This window comes from Schistocerca gregaria, chromosome 2 (genome assembly GCF_023897955.1).
Source record: "Schistocerca gregaria isolate iqSchGreg1 chromosome 2, iqSchGreg1.2, whole genome shotgun sequence".
In the NCBI taxonomy this organism is placed as follows: Eukaryota; Metazoa; Arthropoda; class Insecta; order Orthoptera; family Acrididae; genus Schistocerca; species Schistocerca gregaria.
In genome coordinates this window covers 250,905,605-250,924,658 of record NC_064921.1, presented here as the reverse complement: position 1 = coordinate 250,924,658, position 19,054 = coordinate 250,905,605, and positions in this window count along the sequence as shown.

Below are 19,054 nucleotides of genomic sequence, written 5' to 3'. Positions count from 1 at the left end.
AGGTCAGTACCTCAGTCTGAACACTGTCGCCTTGGCATCTTCGCATCATCTAGCCATCCACTGCGTGGCTACCATCTGCTGACTGCCATCTGCTGACTGCCAGCTTCAAAATGGTTCTAAGGGCTCTGAGTACTATGCGACTTAACTTCTGAGGTCATCAGTCACCTAGAAGTTACAACTACTTAAACCTAACTAACCTAAGGACATCTCACACATACATGCCCGAGGCAGGATTCGAACCTTCGACCGTAGAGGTCGCTCGGCTCCAGACTGTAGCGCCTAGAACCTCACGGCCACACCGGCCGGCCTGTGACTGCCAGCTGCCTGGTGGGCCATGGGTTCGGGTCTCGGCGAGCTAGATGCCCGGCCATCACTATCCGAGCATGCACATTGTTGTTGATCGTCACCTTGGTCATGTTTACTCTGTTGCAGTCCTATACTCATCGCAGGCACATGGCACTGTCACCAGTGACACTGGATGCTGTGGTTTGATCCTGCCTACCCCAATGTGCCATCTACCAAAATTCAGAAGCTTACTGCTGCCCATCACTGTCAGCTGCTGCCACCTAGCATCAACTCCTCTCCTACTGTACTGAGAGCAGCATGAGAACAGCAACTTTCTGAGATCCGCCATTGCCCATGGGTAAAGAACATGCACGATCCTCCTAGTGGCCTGCTTCTGTTGCTCGCACATTTCACTGACAGTGGCTGCCTATTCCATGGAGTCTATCCATCACCTATTTAGCTACAATGCCATAATTGCAGCTGCTAAAGACTAAAAGACACATTCAACTAGAAACTGGTCGCAAATATTAACAATATCAACTAAAATGTTCCTATCATTGTGTAAGGTGTAAGGTGTAAGGCAAATCCAACACCTTCCATGAAAACCCTGACATGATAAGCAAATCCAGTAGTATGTCAAATAGCTCCGAATAAATCGTGACATTAAATTAACCAAAGTAATACGAGTAACGAGTGAGCAAATGGAATACCACAGACTAAAACAAGAGTGCCATAAATGCATGTCATACCTTCCCACCGTGAGACCGAAGCAGTTCCGAGGGGAGAAACAAGAACAGAAGCCGAGAGCAGAACCGTGTTAAGCTAGAAGGCCCTACGATAAGGGACGGACTGGACACCCACGTCGCCAGCCTACAGCTAAGACTACCACCTGCACATTTTAGCGTGAGACTTTTTCGCGTCTCTGTTACGTCAAGGACCACCCCCCAGCCCATGTTAAAAGCTAGAGCCCTCCAGAAGAACAGTATAGAACTCACGATAACGCTTAAAGAACCACACCAGCTGCAGGTTTTAGCGTGAGACTTTTTCACGTCTCTGTTACGTTGCAAACTTTAAAAACATTGCCCCACCACGAAAAGTATAACGTTTCTCATTGGATAGACTGAAGTTTTGTAGGTGGAGCTCTAGGTTAACATTGAGACCCTGATTGGTCAGATGAAAACACAGCCAGATAGTTTTTTTTTATAAAGTAACTTCGGTAAATGGTAGTAAGGAGAAGTTAGGGGAGAGTTGCTTCCGAGGTGGCGAGGTGAGCGGAGCTGTGCTGTCCGCCGCTGCCCTGACGCTGCCTAATCACCGACAAGGTAATGAACGCACGCGATCTCGCATAACAGCGCATAAAGCTTCACTCAGAACTGCAGAAGTCTCATCTGTTACACACTCTTTTTGCGTAATACTAGTGTCGATCGTAAATTAAAGCTCATGGTGTTCACATTTGCCACTTAAAGTAAAAATCTGAAAAGCGATGATTTCTCTGTTATATAATTACTGAGAAGCCACATCAGCCACTGTAATTTACGACAAGTTAGATAAGTAATTAAAGATAACTGAGGGTCACTGAAGACCATTTTGATAGTTTTCTCTTTTGTGAAACTTAAACCTAGATTATAGATGTGATATGGCATAGGTCATCCTTCGATCCATTGTAGAACTTGGAAACCGACTCAGGGAATATTCGTTCACATTTTTGTTGAACGCAGTTGGTTTTTACCATCCTGTATTAAAACATTTCCTTTTATCAATAGTGCAATTTATAAACGATGTTTTGTGAGTAGAATAAAATTTCCAATGGTAAACGTAACTGCTTTTCCGACGTTATTTTACCAGCTAACTAAAAATAGGAAAGCCTTGAACCCCTTCCACTAAATTTAGTTAGTATTAAGATTCTTTTACAGGGAGTGCAGTGGAGCTGACGCTGAGATCATTAAGTATTTGGTTATATCATCGCTAGTCTCACTGAACTCTTCTGAATTCTGCATGTCATGTGTGGTCTGGCATCTCCTTACCAGCAACAGGTCCCAGGTTCAGACTAGTTAATTCCCTAAAAAACACGCTCAGAGCGTCGTTGCGGGAAATTGGTAGGGAGACACGATATAGAACGAACAGAAACCACCATGAATGTTTAGAATTGGTCGCTGTCCAACACGTGGAACCACACTACTGCAGCAATACCCTAGTGGGTGAACTGCACTATATCCTGACATATCATCGCCAGATTATTCTACCAGCGCAGCTGTTGTGCACCTTGACCAGTGCATTTTGGCATCAGAAATGCGCTACAATGTAGACAAGCGCTATCCACGGAGGAGAAGTCAGAAATTGCGACTGCTAGGAAAGGTTGGACCTTGGATGTCATTTCTGGTTCCAGCATGCAGCTTCGAGGATGCAGTGTGATGATGTTTCTCAGTTCAAAGGGCCTGTCTGGGAAGGTTATGCTGGCATGCAGCCAGTGAGATGCACTGAATGCAGTCTGTTGGGCCACAGTGCACCATGAACACAGTCAGCGCCTCATAATTGGAGCATGTGTTGTCTCTAGTCATTATCTAGTAGTCCAAGGTGGATGACAATTAGTGTATTGCTATTTTCGAGTACTGTTGTTTTTGTTTGTTAGTTGTAGTTGGATGTTCTGTGTTTTAAATTTTGGTGAGTGAAGGTTTCACAACGTCAGGGTCGCATGTGTGTGGCAACCACTCAAGAAGCGTTCCAAGTGTTGGTGGAGCAGGTACGGACTGTAAGAGCAAAGAACACATTGATCTTTGGGAATTAGTTGAAGCAAAGGAAATAAAAGGTTAATTCAGTGTGTCCAAGGCCTATTACATTCTACTGACGCCAGTCTGATTACTCCGTTTTTAGGCAAGACAGTGGAGGATGTTTTGGCATTCATTGGTGATCTAGAAGCAGCCGCATTATTCAGTGTCTAAACAGACGAAAGGTTATTGCACTTGGCTATACCTCATTACTAGAGGGTGTCTGCGGTTTCTCACAGGAATTTCGTTAACATTAGTATCAACATTCCACGAATTCTGACATCATCACATATAGCCATGTGATCACTGCCATTCCCAGAATTCTGCCGTCAGCAATTCGAGACATGTGCACCAAGACCCTGACATAATCGCTCCAGAAATTCCATCATCATCACACTACTGCCCCGTGAAGACTACCCCTACCACTCGCACCCCTCCAACTCCACCCCCGAGTAACCACACCAACCCCTGTCCCCAGTGCCTTCTTGCTCCTGTGCTGTCGCTCATTACAAAATTGATTTACATGTGGTGCTGTTTTGCAGCTGTTATATTGTAGTCTAGGAGTAACGTCTTTGATTAGTAATCAAATAAGGCTCGAATCCCGCCACTGCTCAAATTTTGGTTAGTAACCAGCATTGGCGGCCGAAGACATGCGGCATAAGAAGTCATCATCGTTCTGCCAACAGCTATCTCAAAGAGGGTGGAGGGGTGGACAGAGGTTCAGGGCACTCTCTCGTCTTAGAGGTAGGAAATTGCCCTTAAAGGCGGAAGAATAAGCAGCGATCAACGGCATGAGGATGCAGCAGGAAATGGAAACCACTGCATTAAAGACGTGTAACGTTTATCCACAGGACATGTGGGCTGTAACTGAAACAGTGTCATGATGATCTCTCCATTGGCAAAAGATTCCGGAAAAGTTCCCCATTGAGATCTCCGGGAGGGGTCTGCCAAGGTGGGAAAGAGAGAAAAAGACTGAATAACCAATGAAAGGATAACGTTCTACGAGTCTGGGCGTGGAATCTCAGAAACTTGAAACTGGTAGGGAAATTAGCAAATCAGAAAAGACAAATGCAAAGGCTCAATTTAGATATAGTACGAGTCAGTGAAGTGAAAGGGAAAGAAGACAAGGATCTCTGGTCAGACGAGTGTAGGGTAATACCAACAGCAGCAGAAAATGGTATAACGGGAGTAGGATTCTTTATGAATAGGAAGATAGGGCAGTGATCAGTTCAGTGATAGGATTGTTCTTATCAGAATCAACAGCAGACCAGCACCTACAACGGCAGTACAGATATACATACCGACGTCGCAAACTGAAGAAGAAGAGCTAGGGAAAGTATTTGATGATATTGAAACGGTAACATAGTACGTAAAGGGAAATGAAATCTAATTCGTTGGGGAAAGAAAAGTGATGTGCTAGATGAATATGAGTTTGGATTTAGAAAAGGTAAAGGCGACCGAGAGGCAATTTCGACGTTGCGGTTGATAATGGAAAAAAGAGTAAAGAAAAATCATGGGATTTGTCGACGTGGAAAAAGCGTTCGACAATGTCAAATGGTGGAAGATGTTCGAAATTCTGTAGGGACTATATAATATGTACAACAGCCAAGAGATCAAATGGTTCAAATGGGTCTGAGCACTATGGGACGTAACTTCTGAGGTCATCAGTCCCCTAGAACTTAGAACTACTTAAACCTGACTAACCTAAGGACATCACACACATCAGTGCCCGGGGCAGGATTCGAACCTGCGACCGCAGCGGTCGCGCGGTTCCAGACTGTAGCGCCTAGAACTGCTCTGCCACCCTGCCCGGCCAGCCAATAGGTAATAATAAGAGTGGACAACCAAGAACGAAGTGTCGGATTAAAAAGGGTGTAAGATAAGGTAACTGAATGTTATGGAATATACCACCACTCAACATTCTTCCAGCTGAAAGCTAGTAGTGTAGAACACTTGGACGGGACGATCAAAAACTGATGTAGATGCAGTCAAATCTTCGAGGATCATAGAAATGGCTAAGCACTGTACCGCAAATTATTGATGAATATAATCGGATTATACACCATACAATTAAGATGAGACATACTCAGGTGACTTGGTGCGTATTTCACAATGCAAAACTGCATTTTAGAAGTCTTACCTAGTAAACTATTCAGTGGAAATATTCACAGTTTCCAAAATGCAGCACACAAACTCAAGAACTTACATTTTAAAGGACAGTGAAGAATAGGTAGTGAAGAACTGCAGGGGCTTTTACACAGGAATTACAGAACATCTCTTAATCGAATATGTTCCCTGTAGGTGAGTCATAGGACGTCAAGTTTCTCATCTAAGCACGACAATTGGGCGAATGCTCACGAATTGCTATATAATAGTATACGCAAATCTCAAACCATGGAGTAGCATGATATGAGTGCTAGGAAACATATTAGCCTAGGAAGGATAGGTATTCTCGATAAACTAGGTATTCTCGACAAACTTCATGTCACTGGATATTGCCTCCTTAGATCTAGAACGAAGCTCGGAAAGCGCCTAGCTCATAATATACTTGATGAGGCGTGAAAGAAACACTTATTTGTTTACGCCACAAATAAAGATTATGAATTGCGAACTGAATCCTTAGATGATAAACGCATTGCTGCAGTCGCGGTTGATGGGATAACGCGTGCCAAACTTAACCTGGATGCTGGAATAATTTTCAGGCAAACTATGAATGCAGCTCATCGTAAACTAAGAAAGAAGAAAGAACCTACACGGGATGTTTAAAAAATTGCATCCAATCAGCGGTCGCAGTGGCGAGAGGTGTCTTGCAGAAGAAAGTAGGAAGAAAAAGATGGGTTAAAATGCCTAGAATACTGGTGAAACTTGTGATGCAGTAATTCAGCTTCTAATCGCCGCATTTGCCGGTCTGACGGCTATTGTTTCATTAGAAGAAGCAGACTCTGCCATAACTCAAGCACTAAAGAATGCAGAAAATGTAGAGGAGCAACTACGGTCGCTATCGCTGTCAGTAAGGGAATAAATGAAAAAATTCACAGGAAAGGGCCTGGATTGCTCATAGAAAATAAAAATGCTACCAGACAGACCACTTGCAAACACAGACCTTCTTAAACTCGTCAGAAACGTCAAACTCTCAAGAATTTGTGGTGTGTACACGTGGTGTAGATTGCCAAAGACAACTTGGAAGTCCAAAGAGTACGTAATTGTCAATTTAGATGTCGTAAGGGTTGGGGGACTCACTGTAATATGTATGTTAAAAAGACAGGAATACAATCTACTACTTTGATTCATTCAGAGATTTAAGACAAAAAGAAGTATCTTGTTGTTACTTTACTGACAAGAAGCGAGTCTTCTACAATTTTGATGCTACCAAGACTTCAATTCATATCTGTGCAGTTATCTATGTTTGATATTTCTCCTGATGGTTACATAAGAAAAAGCAGTATGTGCTCCACTGCATCAGTTGCAGTTTAGATGCGATGTTTTACACTCTTACTCCAGAAATAACGTTCGTCTGCATTAAAAGCGATCTACTTTCCCCAGTAGATCTAAGCCAGGGGGAGCGGAGTACATCTACATGTACATCTACACGGATAATCTGCAAATCACATTCAAGTGCCTGGCAGAGGGTTCATCGAACCACCTTCACAGTTCTCTATTATTCCAATCTCGTATAGCGCGTGGAAAGAATGAACACCTAGATCTTTCCGTACGAGCCCTGATTTTTCTTATTTTATCGTGGTTATCGTTCCTTCGTGTGTATGTCGGTGGCAACAAAATTTTTTCGCATTCTAAGGAGAAGGTAGGTGATTGGAATTAGGTGAGAAGATTCCATCGCAACGAGAAAAGACTTTCTTTTAATGATTTCCAGCCCAAATCCTGTATCATACTCTCCCATATTTCGCGATAATACAAAAACGTGCTGCCTTTGATTGAACTTTTTCGATGTACACCGTCAGGCCTATCTGGTAAGGATCCCACACCACGCAGCAGTATTCTAAGAGGACGGACAAGCGTATTGTAGACAGTCTCCTTAATAGGTCTGTGACATTTTCTAAGTGTCCTGCCAATAAACACACTCTTTGGTTAGTCTTCCCCACAGCATTGCGTTAATTGGTCTGGAGACCTACAGGGTGGTTCAAAAAGAATTACCTGATTTTGGATGGCGATAATTGTGAGACATGGGGCGTGCTGGCAAGAAAATACGTGTTGTTTGAATGGGCATGGCCTAGAGTTTCAGAAAGTTGCCATTATATGTCAGCCAGTGCGTCATCTCAGTTTTCAGTCAATGAGAAGTATGCTGTTGTCCGTTCAACAGAAGGCGTTTTGTGTTCTGCAGTTTGAAAAGAGTGACTCAGTGATTTTCTTTCAGTGTGATTTTCGTCGTTGGTATCGCCAATTTGAAAAGACAGAATGATTATGCTAAGGTTAGACTCCGGGGGACCTCGCACTTCTGATGACATTGTGGAAAGAATTCCGCAAACGAAACTTCCTGGTAGATTAAAACTGTGTGTCGGACCGACACACGAACTCGGGACCCTTGCCTTTCGCGGGCAAGTGCTCTACCCACTGAGCTACCCAAGCACGACTCACGACTCGTCCTCACAGCTTCACTTCTGCCAGCACCTCGTCTCCTACGTACCAAACTTCACAGAAGCTCTTCTTCGAAACTTGCGGAACTAGCACTCCTGGAAGAAAGGTTATTTCGAAGGCACCGCTTAGCCACAGTCTGTGGTATTTTCACTGTGCAGCGCAGTGTACGCTGATTGAAACTTCCTGGCAGATCAAAACTGTGTGCTGTACCGAGGCAAGAAGATAGGAGACGAGGTACTGGCAGAATTGAAGCTGTGGGAACGTGTCGCGAGTCCTGCTTGGGTAGCTCAGTTGGTAGAGCACCTGCCCGCGAAAGGCAAGAGTCCCGAGTTCGTGTGTCGGTCCGGCACACAGTTTTAATCTGCCAGGAAGTTTTATATCAGCGTGCACTCCGCTGGAGAGTGAAAATCTCATTCTGAATTCGGCAAACGCTTGAGAGGAACCCACGCAGGTCTACTCGCCGCGGAAGCATACAGCTGGCGATGCCTCATTCGACTACATGGCGAGTGTTAAGTCGTGTTTTGGTCTAAAAACTATACACCTACAGTCTCTGTTTCGGTGACAGGAGGAAACACGTTGACTTCAGCGAAGTTCGCAAGAGAACGTGGAAGCACATACATTTTTACTGCAGTTAACTTTCAGTGATGAAGTAATATTTCATGTCAATGGTAAAGTAAATCGACATACTGCACATTTGTGGACTGCAGAGCCGTATTGTCGTTATTGAGCATGAAAGAGACTAAAGTGAACGTATTTTGTGCCATTTCTCATCAAAAAGTGTACAGTCCCTTCTTTTTGTGGAAAACACAATGACTGTAATGACCTATCTGTAAATGCTGCAGACCTTCCCTTTTCCACAGCTTCAGGAGGACTCTGATGATTTCATTTTCCATCAGTATGGTGCTCCACTACACAGGTACAACAACATGTGTCGGTTTCTCAATAACACTCTGCCTCAACAGTGGATAGGGCGCATGGGACCACGGGACACTGCCCTGTATTCTTGGCCTCCAAGATGGCCAGACAGGACCCCATGCTATTTTGTCTTCTGAGATATGTCAAGGAAGGTGTTTTCATCTCCCCTTTACATCGTTACATAGAAGAAGTGAAGAAGAGATTAACATCCACCATAACTTCGCTAAAAGCATATACATTGTGTAAAGCTTGTGAAGAATTTATCTAACATCTAGATTTTTTCGTCCTGCTGCTGTGCAATAGCATGTGTAATAGCCAAACATTTAAGATTTTGCTGTGTATCCCATTTTTGTACTGCATGCAAAAACTAAGTTGACACTCGGCACAGAAAAACCTCAACGGGAGGCGCTAAAGATATCTTGAGCTATCTTTACTTTTACCGTGATACACAGTAATCAAGTCACATGCAAAGTTTAGGAAAGTTTTATTGATACTGATTGTACACGTATGCAATAAATGCCATCATATGATATAAAAAAGTTCACAATTGTGGTTCTCTTCCTTAAATGATGAATTCTATGCTCCTATTCTTCCTGGCAAATAGGTTAATTACACTGACAATAGGACACTAAATGACAGGGTGAGTATTCAACAGAGGTAAGAACAGAGGTAAGCCATTGAGTCATTTGGAGCACTGCACTGAACGGTATTGGATAATGTACAGTTGGGAAACCTGAACAAAAGAGAATCGAAGCGTTTGAGATGTGGTGCTACTGCAAAATGTTGAAGATCGGTGAACTTATAAGGATTGAGGAGGTTCTCTGCATAATCGGTAAAGAAAGGAACAAATGGGAAACACTGACGAAAAGGCACAGGATTATAGGGCATTCGTTAAGACATCAGGGAGTAACTTCCATCGTACCATAGGTAGCAGTAGAAGGTAAAAACTGTTGGGTAAGAAGGAGATTGTAATACATCCAGTAAATAACATTACATAGGCTGCAAGTGTTGAGAAGAGGTTGATTGAGAAGATGAGTTCGTGGAGGGCTTCATCAGACTGATGACTCGAAAGAAAGGAAAAAAACTACTATCCACTGTCTTTTCTAGGCCGTGTCGCCAAATACAAGGTTACTTCCGTGAATGATTGATACTAATTCTGGGATCTTCTGATTTTGTTTAACGGCCACACATCTTAATTTACAACTAATAGTGCCTCCTTTTATCAGATTGCAATGGATAACTTGGGTTTAATTTCAATCTTTTGGCAGCAGTAGGGCCTATCAGAATATCACACCCTTACTTTTCTCATGGGAAGGCTATCTTATTTTTGTAAATGCACAAAGAATTCGAATAAATTGTCTTCTGTGAGGTTTAAGTTGCTTTTAAACATAGCAGGCGAATGATTTATTCATCAAAATGTTTTATTTGAGTAAATAAGCAAGGAAACTATATTTGGCAACATAACTTACGGACATGGTTCCTAAAAATTTAAATTTACTGTCATATTTTCACAGAAACAGGGAAAAGCTGGAACATGTCCATAAAAAAACGTGGTTTGGGAGAGGAATTTCGGAATCACAAGACTCGTCAAGGGATAGAAAGGCCAATGTTACTGGCAAAACGAACATCCGCACCATTAGATTATGTGTAAGTGGCAGGCAGGGTGTATATTGATATGGAACGTCCCTTTTCCACAGAACATTTACTACGCCCTCACAATAACCAAACATCTCTAAATCGTCTGTCTATTACGAACGTCGATGCAACATCCAATCCTTCATAAACACATTTTATTCATTTGTCGCAACCCATCTACAGACAAAGTCCACATCCACTTTGCAGAAAAATAAAATTTTACTTTTGAGAGCACTGGTTCTTATAATTTCTTTAATGCTTTTCACGCACACCTCTTCAACAAGAATACCAGCAGTACGCACAATTCTGCAGTTTGATGTTAGTTACTGGCGGACATTAAACAATTCTCGAACTCCTCTTTCCTCTTGAAATTTCCTTCCGCAAACACGATTTGTACCCTCTTGCAACTTCTCCTATTCTCTTCCGATCTCACAGTCTGTAAATAATTTGTGCAAACGTGATGTCTGTGCTTACTGTTCATCGACTAGCACTAAGATAATACCTTACTGTACACCAAACTCTCTTCACTGCATCGGCACTTTCTCATCACAGTACTTTCTTCTGTTCCTTTCACCACACGCAGTCGGAAACGTGAGCGCAAAGCGCTACACGGCATCTCGTCCCGTCATTTTATCAGACGAGTAGTCCACGACAACAGCGAAACACGCGGCGCATGTTGCTAATCGACTATCGCGATTATTGCACTTAGTGTTGTCGATAAAAGTTAATTTTTGCGGTCGCCTGCGCAATATGATTTCAGTATGTAGCCAGGAGCTGCACACAGAAGTATTAATAAGTGCTGTCTTCAGTGAAGGTAACATCGAACCCCAGGCTGCACGTGACCCAGTGGCTGATGTGCAATCAGCAGCGCATTACATTCGGCCGCCCATTTCGTACGTACATACGTATATAGATTTTCGGGTATGCCTTCCGGTGAATGTTATGATTTCGGTCATAACTGGGCAGTGGTATATCGCTCCCCTGCGTTAGGAATATTACAGATGAAAATGCCGAAGAGAGCTATGTTCGAGAGCAGTTTTCCGACGGAAATGCCGACACGTCATGTTTGAGCATCGTTATACTTGTTAGTGTGTTGCCCTGTCGTTGTTTTAAGAGGATACACCCGGATGATGCACCATTTTGGATTCGATATTCATGAGTCTTTTTTTTAAATTAAATAACAAACAAATTACAAAACTAACCTTAGAACTTCATTGTACACCATTAACAATGCATTGTGTTACTTTTTAAGCAAGAAACCTGCACCCAGAGGACACTACGCGGCTTCGACGAAAGGCCTTCGCGGAGTGCGAGGCCGGTTTGTGGGAGCCCTAAACACCACAATTTTAAAACTGGAAGAAAATTTAATGAACAGTTTGAAACTGATGGTATTGTCCAACGTAGTACGTAGGGAAGTTTTAAAAAGATGATTTGTAAAAAATGACGGCACTCTGAAATAAAAGTCAAATTTTTCGACAAGAACGTCTTTATAAAAACGTGCATCAAAAATCGAAATTGAAATATATCACAGCCGACTCACGAGTTGCAGGAAGGTATAATGTAATTGCATGTATATTTTTAATTGCATGTGTATTTTATGAGTTACAGATCCTGCGAACTTGAAAAATGTTCTTTTGAAAAAACAAGCTTTAAAAAGTTTCCGCGTTTTTTTAGTACTGAAATGGAACAGACCATTGATCGGCCTTTTTTTCGCCCATATCGAAATACTCCCATTCTGATGAAATTGCATCCATTAACCGGTTTTCACCTCAGTCTAAGCGTTTTATCCACGAATGGGATTGCTTTCCGAGAATTTTCCATCCGTATAAATATGTTTGTTTGTCGTTTTCAAGCACTTACGTTTTAGCTGTATAAAAAACAAGCAAAACGGCAAGTTAAGCAGACGTGAGGTAAGCACGTGCTTTCAGAGTGTGTATCATAAACGAATCGTGTTACGAAGAGAATTATTGTTGGGAAGTATTCTAATTGACAGTAATGCCCTCTGTGGCACTATCTACAACTTATAGGACCACTATTCCGCCGGCATTCAAGCGCTCGGATGCGCCAAAATTCTATGCAGTAAATCGCGTTTTTAACATATTTCAACATTTATGACATCCTTTACTTGAATTAATCTTAAAACCGGACTCTTTAAGGAACATTTTAAACCGACAAAAATTAGCTAAAACTTTTTATACCTTAGTCGATCTGCTTAATTCTAGATGCGCCTCAGTGGATGAGATTCTTTTGCTGTCAACGCACGTGACGATATCTGTCATTTTCAAACTGAGGTCTGCCTCAAGTCAGTGAACTTGTTAAAGCACCCACCTTCCACCTCGCTCAGTGTGCTGGTTACGTCTGGCCAGATTTCATGGGCTTCTGCCTCAAAATCGCGCCTCTCTTCTGCGATCTATTTGATCTATTCTCGAAAACTGAGCCTGGTTTACATGCCTCAGTTCCGCTAGTTGTCCTGTGTTGGTGTTGCTACACGGTTTCAGTTCTGCTAATTGCTCCGTGGTGAATCTGATCCAGTGTACTTGGATCGGACAGTTCACCTCCATGAGCTCACAGTGTACCTCAAGCCGTTTTTTCGACTCAGTATCCATTAATTTTCATGGCCTGTGTCTCACAAAGGTCACAGAATGTACGCCGCAGGAAGAGCAATGGCTCCACGCCGATCACAACACTGGTTCCGAAGGAACAAACATACCACTGGACAACACAATACTTTAGATGGACGCGTAAAAATTAAGGCAATAACTATCAATACATAAAAATTAGTTTGCAACACTACATTGGAGCGTTAAAATACGTAATGTGGATAGCGATACAAATGAAGCAAGCAGATACACACTAACTACACCAGCATCTACCGTATACAGCTCATTCTACACATATGATTTCAACTCTCATACACAAATGCATCACCTGTGCCCTTAAGGCATTATACACCAGCCTTGTGCAAAGTGAAATCACCCTTTGGAGGGTACATGCCAACTAACTTAATGTCGTTCATAACATTCGATGTTTCAAGAAAATCTGCAGCTGTGTCATTCACGATTTAAATGAGCAAAACAGCACCAGTTACTTATTTTTTTTATGCTTAGCATATGTTTCGAGAATTTATTTTCATTTTCAAGTGCATTTGTGCATTTGCATGTATGATTTTAAAATTGATAGATGTCCATAATAATAGACAATCTTATATATAGTTGTCAATTATTTTTAGGTTTATATATATATATATATATATATATATATAATCCAAACCAACCACTGTAGTTCCTCTGACTGTGTACAAACTCTTTCTGAAACCGTAGTGCCATAATATCTTTGTAGCAAGTTTTGTAAACAAACATTGTAAGTGACGATTTGCGTGTGTCTGATATTCTGTACAACGGAGAAGGCATAATACCTGTAAAGAGACAGACAAAAATGATGTTTCTAACATTAGCATTTGAAAACATTATAATATTCTTTTTTGTCCTGTTTTCGGATTGCAGTCTAACCTCAAAAAGACGCAAGAGAGGCAGAAAATCACACATGGAAACATTATCATATATGTTCGTGTAAACAAATGCACAAATGCTCTTGAAAATGGGAATAAAGTCTCTAAGCATCAAAAAATAAGTAACTGGCGCGGGTTTCATGATTGAAATATTAAAAAAAAATAGGTCCTAATCTTAGAAGGTGGTCGAAAGACTCACTTTACGTCGTATTTCCTCAGTATACGACCAATCGTGTTGTATAATAAGTGCCTAAGGCTAAAAAGTTGTAGCGTTAGGTGCCATATTGTTATTTTCATTAATCACCCGATTCACTGTCGTTTCTTGTTATATCCATTCAGGCCAAAGGTAAGCTAAAAGTGGGCTGACAAACTTCATGATTGGAGATGGAATTTGTCCTCTGTACTACTTCACGTTGTCTGGGTAGTGACATGGACCTGAAGGTACAAATCAGCGCGAAGTAGTTTCCTATGTAACGGCATGTTCTAACGCGCCATTATCCTTTCTCCTGGCGAAAGTATCATTGAAGAGAAGGCAACCATCCTTTCTCACTTCTTGGTTCGTGGTTGATGTATCCCGCCCACCGAGGTATAAAGAAGATAGATGGAGAGAAGATAGAAATGCTATCAGCAGTGGAGATAGTTAATTAGCAGAACAGTAATTACAATAACGTCTCTTATCTACAGTATAGATATACATAGTACAGTACCACGTCTAAGTGACATGTTGTGTGCAGTTAAGTTGCTCTTGATTAAAAATCCATCCCTTTGTTGGTTGTACTCACAGACACCTTAGACTGAAGACTGCTGACTGAATGAGTGATGTGAATTTTCCTTGTGTTTCCATTAGTGTGCCGTCAGGTCCGGTAGACTAGCGATGATATAACCAAATACTTAATGATTTCAGCGTCAGCTCCACTGCACTCCCAGTAAAAGAATCTTAATACTAACTAAATTTAGTGGAAGGGATTCAAGGCTTTCCTATTTTCAGTTAGCTGGTAAAATAACGTCGAAAAAGCAGTTAAGTTTACCAGTGGAAATTTTATTCTACTCACAAAACATTGTTTATAAATTGCACTATTGATAAAAGGAAATGTTTTAATACAGGATGATAAAAACCAACTGTGTTTAACAAAAATGTGAACGAATATTCCCTGAGTGGGTTTCCAAGTTCTACAATGGATCGAACGATGACCTATGCCACATCACATCTATAATCAAGGTTTAAGTTTCGCAAAAGAGAAAACTATCAAAATGGTCTTCAGCGATCCTCAGTTATCTTTAATTACTTATCTAACTTGTCGTAAATTACAGTGGCTGATGTGGCTTCTCAGTAATTATATAACAGAAAAATCATCGCATTTCAGATTTTAACTTACGTAGCAAATGCGAATACCATGAGCTTCAATTGACGATCGAAACTAGTATTACGTAAAAAGGGGATGTAACAGATAAGACTTCTGCAGTTCTGAGTGAAGCTTCATGCGCTGTTATGCGGCATCGCGTGCGTTCATTACCTTGTCGTTGTTTAGGCAGCTTCAGGGGGGCAGCGGGCGGCGAAGCTCTACCTTCGCCGTCTCGGAAGCAACTCTCCCCTAACTTCTCGTTACTACAATTTACCGAAGTTGGTTTAAAAAAAACTATGTGGCTGTGTTTTTATCTGTCCAATCAGGGTCTCAATGTTAACCTAGAGCTCCGCCTACAAAAATTCAGTCTATCCAATGAGAAACGTTATACTTTTCGTGGTGGGGCAATGTTTTTAAAGTTTGCAACGTAACAGAGACGCGAAAATGTCTCACGCTAAAACTTGCAGCTGGTGTGGCCCTTTTAGTGTTATCGTAAGACCTTTACTGTTCTTCTGGAGGACTCTAGCTTTTAACATGGGCCGGGGGGGGGGGGGGGGGTGATCCTAGCGGTTTAGCTGGCGACTTGGGTGTCTGTCCTTTATCGTAGGGCCTTCTAGCTTAACATGGTTCTGCTCTCTGCTTCTGTTCCTGTTTCTCCCCTCGGAACTGCGTCTGTCTCACGGTGGGAAGGTATGACATGCATTTAGCCATTCTTGTGTTAGTCTGTGGTATTCCATTTGCTCACTCGTTACTCGTATTATTACTCGTATTACTTTGGTTAATTTAATGTCACGATTTATTCGGAGCTAAGTGACATACTACTGGATTTGCTTATCATGTCAGGGTTTTCATGGAAGGTGTTGGATTTGCCTGAGACCTTACAGGGTGCGTAGATCCTGAGAAATCAGTACCCAAAACAACCACCTCTGGCCGTAATAACGGCCTTGATACGCCTGGGCATTGAGTCAAACAGAGCTTGAATGGCGTGTGCAGGTACTGCTGCCCATGCAGCCTCAACACGATACCACAGTTCATGAAGAGTAGTGACTGCCGTATTGTGACGAGCCAGTTGTTCAGCCAACGTTGACCAGACGTTTTCAATTGGTGAGAGATCTGGAGAATGTGTTGGCCAGGGCAGCAGTCGAACATTTTTTATATCCAGAAAGGCCCGTACATGACCTGCAACTTGCGTCGTGCATTATCCTGCTGAAATGTAGGGTTTTGCAGGGATCGAATGAAGGGTAGAGCCATGTAACGTCGACTGTTCAAAGTGCCGTCAATGCGAACAAGAGGTGATCGAGACGTGTAACCAATGGCACCCCATACCATCACGCTGGGTAATACGCCAGTATGGCGACGACGAATACACACTTCCAATGTGTGTTCACCGGGATGTCGCCAAACGCGGATGCGACCATCGTGATGCTGTAAACAGAACCTGGATTGAATTGGAAGGAAAATCAGCTTTGGCCGTATTTTGTTGTTTTATTGTCAGCACTGTGATCGCTCTAAACTTGCGCTCATAGCTTGATACCAGTGGCTCTAAGCACTATGGGACTTAACTACTGTGGTCATCAGTCCCCTAGAATTTCAAACTACTTAAACCTAACTAACCTAAGGACATCACACACATCCATGCCCGAGGCAGGATTCGAACCTGCGACCGTAGCGGTCAGGCGGTTCCAGACTGTAGCGCCTAGAACCGCTAGACCACCGCTGCCGATACCAGTGCCTACGAATTTTAATTGTATATTACAGCACAGAGGAAGATCACTAAGTGATCGAAAATCGATTTTGCTCACAAGAAAACAACAAAATACGGCCAATGCTGATTTTCCTTTCAATTCTATTCACTATTTGGTCGTGGTGCACACAACGCGCCATGGAATCGCCAATCAAAAGAACCTGGATTCATCCGAAAGAATGACGTTTTGCCATTCGTGCACCCAGGTTCGTTGTTGAGTACACCATCGCAGGCGCTCCTGTCTGTGGTGCAGCGTCAAGGGTAACCGCAGCCATGGTGTCCGAGCTGATAGTCCATGCAGCTGCAAACGTCGTCGAACATTTCGTGCAGATGGTTGCTGTCTTGCAAACGCCCCCATCTGTTGACTCAGTGATCGAGACGTGGCTGCACGATCCGTTACAGCAATGCAGATAAGATGCCTGTCATCTCGACTGCTAGTGATACGAGGCTGTTGGGATCCAGCACGTCGTTCCGTATTACCTTCCTCAACTCACCGATTCCATATTCTGCCAACAGTCATTGGATCTCGACCAACGGGAGCACCAATGTCGCGATACGATAAACCGCAATCGCGATAGGATACAATCCGAACTTTTCCAAAGTCGGAAACGTGATGTTGCGGATTTTTCCTCCTTACATGAGGCATCACAACAACGTTTCACCAGGCAACTCTGGTCAACTGCTGTTCGTGTATCAGAAATCGGTTGGAAACTTTTCTCATGTCAGCACGTTGTAGGTGTCGCCACCGGCGCCATCCTTCTGTGAATGCTCTGAAAAGCTAATCATTTGCATATCACCGCATCTTCTTCCTGTGGGTTAAATTTCGCGTCTGTAGCACGTCATCTTCGTGGTGTAGCAATTTTAATGACCAGTAGTGTACAATGCCTACTCTGTGTGCCCGTACAGGACAATGACAGTCACAGTTGTGTTACGTTTTAAAATAGTCATGTTTCCGTGATACGTTGTTGAATAGGTCTTCAGAGGATGTAATGTATTACCGAATATAAAATATAAGGTGCTCTTCATGTCTTCGTACTGAACAAAGTTACAAGAAAGGCAGTCCTGTTCGTTAATGTCCTGGCAGCTTAACAATCTTTGCTTGTTCCTTTTTTGGGTATAAGGTTATTTGGGTGGTCAAGAGAAAAAGGAATGTAGTACCCTGTTTGGAAGATAAGTTTATTCAAGCTAAAAATATGGAGATTAAACAGTAATGAGACAATAAAATCAGGTTTTCCATAAACTCGTTGTTGTCGGTAAATCATAATCTTCTATATGTTTTATGGTATTGATCGATCATAGATTGAGTCAGTCACAACAGAATACAAAATTCGTGAAATTCATTTCACAGGGAAATATGTTCGAAACGGAAACAAAATCATATGTATCAGAGACAGTGCACGAGTCAGAAAACGAACGAAACGGACCTACTTGTAATCTCCCTAATCACGTTTTTAATTCCGAATGTAATCCACTTGGTAGCAACTATCGGTTTGTGGTTAAATGGAGCGTGCCATGGTTTAATTCATTACTAGCAGATGCAAAGAGACTATGCAAGAGTCGAGTGACGCTCGCTGGCGACAAGAGAACTGTTGCACATACGTAAATGAGACAACTTTCGTCCAATTTACCACGCAGCGCGGAGAGTGGCGTAACATCGATTAGTTTGCTCATTTACGCACTGTTAACGTCGAGGGGCAACGTTTTTCACGTGATCACTTGCTCGCCGCGTATTCCGTTTCAGTGACTAGGCACATGTAGTGCTCCTTCAGCAATGGCCGGTGACGGTCACACAGAGTCGCGTGGGGGCTTCCTCAAGAGCCTGCAGCCGCTGATGCAGCTGTCTGCAGTGTTCGCCGTCCCTCTGGAGCGACCCCGTAGCCCTCATTTACGGACCTTTTCATATGTTTACTGTTTTTGTTTCCTGGGATCCGTTTTCTGGACTGGATACCTGAGTTTGGAAAATGTTTTGGAAGAAATGGCCCGACGGCGCTGGTATCTGTGGAGTATATCAGCCGTCACCACCTGTACGCTCGGCACCATATCGTCCGCCACTTTCATCCTCGCCTTCATGGGAAAACGAAGCAGGAGATTCATGGAAATTGCTGAGGACATTGAACGCATAGATGCACTGCTAAAACTGAACGTGGAGCAACGGAATAAAAACGTCCACCTCTGCCTTACTAGTGCGACGATCGTAATTTTTCTTTTCTTTACTGCTAACTACACATACCTCGTGAGTGGTAGCCAGTACATTAACGTAGCTTTA